This window comes from Phascolarctos cinereus, unplaced genomic scaffold (assembly GCF_003287225.1).
Source record: "Phascolarctos cinereus isolate Bilbo 61053 unplaced genomic scaffold, phaCin_HiC Scaffold_4;HRSCAF=312, whole genome shotgun sequence".
NCBI classification, from domain to species: domain Eukaryota; kingdom Metazoa; phylum Chordata; class Mammalia; order Diprotodontia; family Phascolarctidae; genus Phascolarctos; species Phascolarctos cinereus.
Genome location: NW_027555847.1, coordinates 127,243,167 through 127,250,265, shown reverse-complemented (window position 1 = coordinate 127,250,265; position 7,099 = coordinate 127,243,167).

Genomic DNA, 7,099 nt, shown 5'->3' with positions numbered 1-7,099 from the left:
GACCACCATTCCCTGGTGGATATGTAAGTGACCAAAAGATATAAACAAAGAGTTTTCAAACAAATTGCAAACTAATAACAACAATATGAAAGATTATTGCAAATACATCTGTGACAGAAATGGCCATTTGTCCATCAAAAGAGAGCTCAATATTGAAATGCAAGAGAGGAATCAAATGTGAACCCTTGGGTTTGGGGACCTATCAGCATATCTGGAGGCCAGAATGGAGGAGGTGGAAGTATGGCGGTGGACAAATGCTTTGTAGAAAGGGTTAGATCAAGAGGTGCCTTGAAAAAGACCTTTTCCTCCACACTATTTATGATCCCTGAAGGGTGAGGAGCAATAGAACCTGAGAAGGGCACCTATGGATTTGAATGTTCAAGGATCCAACCTTTTAGAGAAAGAAAAGGAGTTCCAGGGAAGTGCTCAGACTCTTGGAGAGAGAAGAGGAGCCTGGAGTCTAACCTCCTATTGAGAAAAGAGGGAACTCCTGGGCAGTACCAGACTCATGGGAAGAAGGTGACCAGACACACAGTCCAACAAGCTTGAAGAGCAGTAAGGAATCAAGTCACAAAACGGTGGAAGCAAAAAACCTAGAACTTACCTTCCTGGACCTATTACCATAATTTCTTTCTTTCTTTTTTAATTACCATGATTTCTTCAGATAGTGAGGTCAAATCATATGTCATTTGCTTGTCTAGTAATTCCAAATGCTTTTCCCTTCTACCCCAGGCACTGATGTAAATGGTTAACAACTTGATCTCAAAAAAAAAAAAGTATCCATGCTACACTTTGAAGTTTAATTTTCAGTATTACCATTTTCTCCATCACTTTCTTAAATCTAGACAATTAATTAATAAACAAAACAATAACTCAAACCCTGATTTGTAGCATTTGTCAGTTTCCAAGATATAAATGCTCTCTTTGAAAATTTAATAATCTGGTTCAAGCTGGCTCCAGAAAACTCCTGCTTCCAGGAGAGCAGAAGCCATCAGAGAATTGCCATAAGACTGAATGCCTGAATGAATCTCTCTGGTGAAAGTGAGACTCACTAGAATCACCCCTCTAGTAACTCCACATTTATTTCTCTTTCTAAGGGAATCCAAACCACAAGATGGCACTATGAGTCTGGGAGCCATAGGGCCCTAGGAAAAGGGGAGACTAACTGGTATGTGAGAATTATTTCAATTCTTTATAGGTTAATGTGAGTCCTTCGTGTGATATATTCTATAGGGGTGAAATAAAAAGCTCTCCTATGTCTGACAGGTATTTCAACTTAAGCATTTCATAGGAACTGGGGACCTTATGGGTAAAAGACCACTAGAGCTATATTCTAAATAAATTTAGACATTTCCCAAAAATTTGTGGAGGAAAAAAAAAACAAGTTAAAGAATTATGGGTTGTAGGGGAAGAGATGCCCCTCAAGATTAAACTTGCTTGTTCTTTGTGAGTTATATGCTTAAACTTGTCTGCAAGAGATTAGTACACTGAGACCTCCACTACATATAAATAGTTCTCACTTTACATGGGGCTAAACACGGACACAGACAGAAGAGGATGAGCAACAGGAAGGGTGGGGTACAGACATACAGTACCCCAGTGTGGGTGGAGAAAAGACAGATAACAGGGGGCCAGACACACAGGCCAGTGCATGGAACAGGACAAGGGTCTCCTCTCTTGGCCCTTGGTGATTTTCCTGCAAATCTGTTTTTCTGCTTTCACTTGGAGGGATTTCTTTATTTGTTTGTTTGTTTTTGTTTTTGGTGGGAGACCATGGAGCACAGAGTGGAGGGGTGGAAGTGGAGAGAGACAATACTGTAAAGTTAACATAGGTTGGTTTTTGGTTTTGTTTTTGTTTTTGTTTTGTAATGAGGATTTTTTTTCAGAATTCTTTATGTAAAGTCAAATTTGCACAATGCAAATTTACATAAAACAGGAACTGTCTGTACTTCATTAGGGATGCATCACCCTTCTAGGGCTATTCTCTCAGTGTTCACTTGCACTCTGGGATCCCCAGAATTTCAGTTGATTATTTTCTCAGGGTCCTTGAAGGTAACACGCAGAAGATATACTCCTAATACTATTGCTAATGAGTCCCCACCAGTGTCCTTCTCACTAACAATAAGACTAAATTAGTTGTTTTGGTTTTTGTTCAGTTGTTTCAGTCATGTCTGACTCTTCATGACCCCATTTGGAGTTTTCTTGGCATAGATACTGAAGTGGTTTGCCATTTCCTTCTCCAGCCCATTTTACAGATGGGGAAACTTAGGCGAACAGGGTTAAATGACTTGCCCATGGTCACATGGCTAGTAAGTGTGTGAGGCCAAATTTGAACTCAGGTCTTCCTGACTCCAGGTCTGGTGCTCTATCCACTGTGCCACCTACCCGCCCAATTAGTTTTTTAGCTAAGGTGTTTACTAAGATGGTATAGCAGGAAAAAAGGAGTTACAAAAACATTCCTCTCAAAAGGCTGGGACACACCCTCCCACAAATACACACAAGGTCCATGGGGAGAGTAGGCACAAACTCAAAGGACAAATGGAGTGAGGCACACATGTAGAAAAGACATATGGCAAAGAGTAGATCCCAACTCCTAATTCTGGAAGTTATTTTGTCTCTTCGTAGAATCCTCATGAAGTTTCACTTAGATGGAGCTCTCTGCTGAATTCTGAGGGTCAGTGACTTTGTAGAGTCCATTTATGGCACTTTTTTTCCACCATGATAGCTCACACTGCCTGAAGCTGCTAATCTCTCAAAAGACATGATAAATAGGGGAGGAGGAAGAGAAAAAAATTCTCTGCTTCCCTTTCTAGGACTAAATCCCTTTAAGGGGCTTGGTTCCAAGTCTCAGACTGGAATCCTAAATAGAACTCTTCTACAACTAGGCTGGTCAACCACTTGACTGGCTTATGGTTAGACTGACTGCCATTTTTATTCTACACACACATACACACACACAGACACAAACACACTTTTATGTCAAGAGATATGACTTGATCTTCTCAACCTGTTATAAGATCTTGCCTGTGTGTAGTCATCTGTCTTTCATCAATTGGTCCAAACCCTATGATCTTCTCAAATTGATTAAGGACGTATTCACTTCAATTGATTTTATTGATGTGCTTGGCCCTTCTGAGATTACATTGATTGGGTGGGAATGGGACCTCAGCCTTACAAGGAAATAAGGCAGACCCCAAAATGGAGTTCAAAAAAGCCATACTGATTTCCCCTCCCAGTACTTTCTCCTCCTTGCCCCTTCCTACAAACTTCCCAGGTGAAGTCAGGCTTCACTTAGGTACTGGGCAACTAAATGGGGCCCAGGGCCCTGAGAGGGCATCTTCTGCACGTATGTGGGTAGCAGGTCATGTAACTTGGGAAAATCAGAATATACTCTGAGAGTTGAAGGAGAACTCAGAGGTCACCTATTCCAACTTTCAGTCTGATAGATAAATCATCTCTATAACATCCTTGACAGGTGACAATTCATTGACCTCTACTTGAACACTTCCAGTCATCAGGAACCTCATTACCTCAGCCCATTCTATTCTTAGATAGCTATAATTGTTAAGAAGTTCTTCAATACATCAAAATGAAATCTGCTTCCCTATGACATTCAACAATTGGTCCTTGTTTCTTCGAGCTGGAGTCAAATAGAATACACATAATTCCTCTTATACATTAATAAATGAAGTAATCATCAAGCACCCACTATATTCCAGACACTATGCTAGGGGCTGAGAATACAAAGAGAAAAGGGAAAGAATTCCTACCCTCAAGGAGCTTACATTCTAACAGGGGAGACAACATATACACATACTGTACAAGTATATACAAAACAGATATAAGGTAACCTTAGTGGGGAGAAGCTACCAACAACTGAGGAGAGCAGGAAGTGATGCATGCAGAAAGTATGTCTAGAGCTGAATCTTGAAGCAAACAAGGATTTCAAGAATCAGAGGTAAAGAGCAAGTGCATTTCAGGCATGGAGGTCTACCTGCCAAAAGCAAAGAGACAGGAAAGAAACAAATATTTATTAAATGCCCACTATGTGCCAGGCACTATGCTAAATGATTTATAAATATTATCTCATTTGATACTGACAACAACCCTGGCATATAGTTGCTATTATTATTCCCATTTTACAGTTGAGGAAACAGAGGCAGACAGAGGTGACTTGCCTAGCTAGTTAAGTGTCTGAGACTGGGTATGGATGGACTCAGGTCTTCCTTACTTCAGGTGCAGCATTCTAACTGCTGTGCCACTACCTCCCTCTGGGTGAGGAGTATCCTGTGTAAGGAATGAAAAAATAAAATAGAATAAAAAGATTGATTGGCCTTCAAGAGTAAGTAGAGGAAATTTTTAAAAATACAATTTTAGCTTTAATTTAGGATTTTGTTTTCCCTGGTTACATGTAAAAACTATTTTTAACTTTCATTTTTAAAACTTTGAGTTTCAAATTCTCTCCCTCCCTCCCCCTCCTTTTCCCATTGGGAAGGCAAGCAATTTGATATGGGTCATACATGTGTAGTCATGCAAAACATTTCCATAATAGTCATGTTGTGAAAGAAAAAACAGACAAAAAACATCAAGAAAAATAAAGAAAGTTTTAAAAAATATGCTTCAATCTGTATTCAGACACCATCAGTTCTTTCTCTGGGATAGCATTTTTCATGATAAGTCCTTTCAGAGTTGTCTTGGATCATTGTATTGCTGAGAATAGGTAAGTCATTCACAGCTGATCATCTTACAATATCTATGTTACTTTGTACACAGTACATGTCACTTTGCATCAGCTCATGTAAGTCTTTCCAGGTTTTTCTGAGAGCATCTCATAATTTCTTATAGCACAGCAGTATTCCATCACAATCACATAACCACAATTTCTTCAGCTACTCCCCAATTGGCAGACATCCCCTCAATTTCCAATTCTTTGCCTTCAGAAAAGAGCTGCTATAAATATTTTTGTACATATATGTCCTTTTCTTTTTTGTTTTTGTTTTTTTCTCTTTTGGGATACAGACCTAGTAGTGGTATTGCAAGGTCAAAAGGTATGCATGGTTTTATAGCCCTTTGGGTATAGTTCCAAAATGCTCTACAGAATGGTTGAATCAGTTTACAACTCCACCAACAGGGGGAAGATAGGTGGCCCAGTGGATAGAGCACTGGCTCTGAAGTCAGAAGGACCTGAGTTCAAATCTGGCCTCAGACCAAACACTTAACACTTACTAGCTATGTGACCCTGGGCAAGTCACTTAACCCCAATTGCCTAAAAATAAATAAATAATTAAAGACAACAACAACAACAAAACAACTCTACCAACAGTCCATTAAGGTCTCAGTTTTTCCACATTCCCTCCACTACCCATCATTTCCCTTTTCTGTCCTATTAGCCAATCTGATAGGTATGGGGTAGTACCTCAGAATTGTTTTAATTTGCATTTTTTCAATCAATGGTGAGTTAGAGTATTTTTTTTTCCTTCTGGCTATAGATAGCTTTGATTACTTCATCTGAAAACTATTCATATCTTTTAATCACTTGTCAATTGGGGAATGATTTATATTCTTATAAATTTGACTCAGTTCTCTATATATTTGAGAAACTAGTTCTTTTAAGAGAAACTTGCTTCAAAATATTTTTTAACAGTTATTATTTCTAACTGTATTTCCCTCCATCCTATTCTCCCCTGTTTATTCTATTCTCTCCCTCCTTTTACTCTGTCACTCCTCAGAAGTGCTTTGCTTCTGACTACCACTCCCCTAATCTGTTCTCCCTTCTATGACACCCCCCTTCTCTTATCCCCTTCCCTTCCTACTTTCCTGTAGAGTAAGATAGATTTCTACATGCAATTGAGTGTGTATGTTATTCCTTCTGAGACAGTTCTGATGAAAGTAAGGTTCATTCACTCTCTCTCATCTCTCCCCTTTTTCCCTCCACTGTAAAAGCTTTTTCTTGCCTCTTTTATGTGAGATAATTTACCCCGCTCTACCTCTCCCTTTCTCCCAATACATTCCTCTCACCCCTTAATTTTATTTATTTTAGATATCATCCCTTAATAGTCAATTCACACTTGTCCCCTCTGTCTATATATACCCTTCCTATCTGCCCTAATAATGAGAAAGTTCCTATGATTTACAAGTATCACCTTCCCATGTAGGAATGCAAACAGTTTAATTTTATTAAGTCCCTTATGATTTTCCTTTCCTGTTTGCTTTTTTATGCTTCTCTTGAGTCTTGTATTTGAAAATCAAATTTTTTTATTCAACTCTGGTCTTTTCATCAAGAATGCTTGAAAGTCCTCTATTTCATTGAATATACATTTTCCCCCTGAAAGATTAACTGAGTTTTATTGGGTAGGTGATTCTTGGTTGTAATCCTAGCTCCTTTGCTCTCTGGAATATCATAGTCCAAGCCCTCTGATCCTTTTAATGTAGAAACTGCTAAATCTTGTGTTAACCTGACTGTGGCTCCATAATACTTGAATTATTTCTTTCAGGCTGCTGGCAATATTTTCTCCTTGATCTGGGAGCTCTGGGATATGGCTACAACATTTCTGGGAGTTTTCATTTTGGGAGAGAAGGTGATTGGTGGATTCTTTCCATTTCCATTTTATCCTATGGTTCTAGATATCAGGGCAGTTTTCCTTGATAATTTCTTGAAAGATGATGTATAAGCTCCTTTTTAGATCATGGCTTTTAGGTAATCCAATAATTCTTAAATTCTTTCTCCTGGATCTATTTTCCAGGTCAGTTGTTTTTTTCCAATGAGATATTTCACAATATCTTCTATTTTTTTTTCATTCTTTTGATTTTGTTTTATTGTCTCATGATTTTTCATAAAGTCGTTAGCTTCCACTTGCCCAATTATAATTTTTAAGGAATTATTTTCTTCACTAAGCTCTTTTTCCATTTGGCCAATTCTATTTTTTAAGGAGTCTTTTTCTTCAGTGAAATTTTGTGCCTCTTTTTCCATTTGGCCAATTCTGCTTTTTAAGGCATTCTTCTCCTCATTGGCTTTTTGTACTTCTTTTTGCCATTTGGCCTAGTCTGTTTTTCAAGGTGTTATTTTCTTCAGTATTTTTTGGTGCTGCTTTACTAAGCT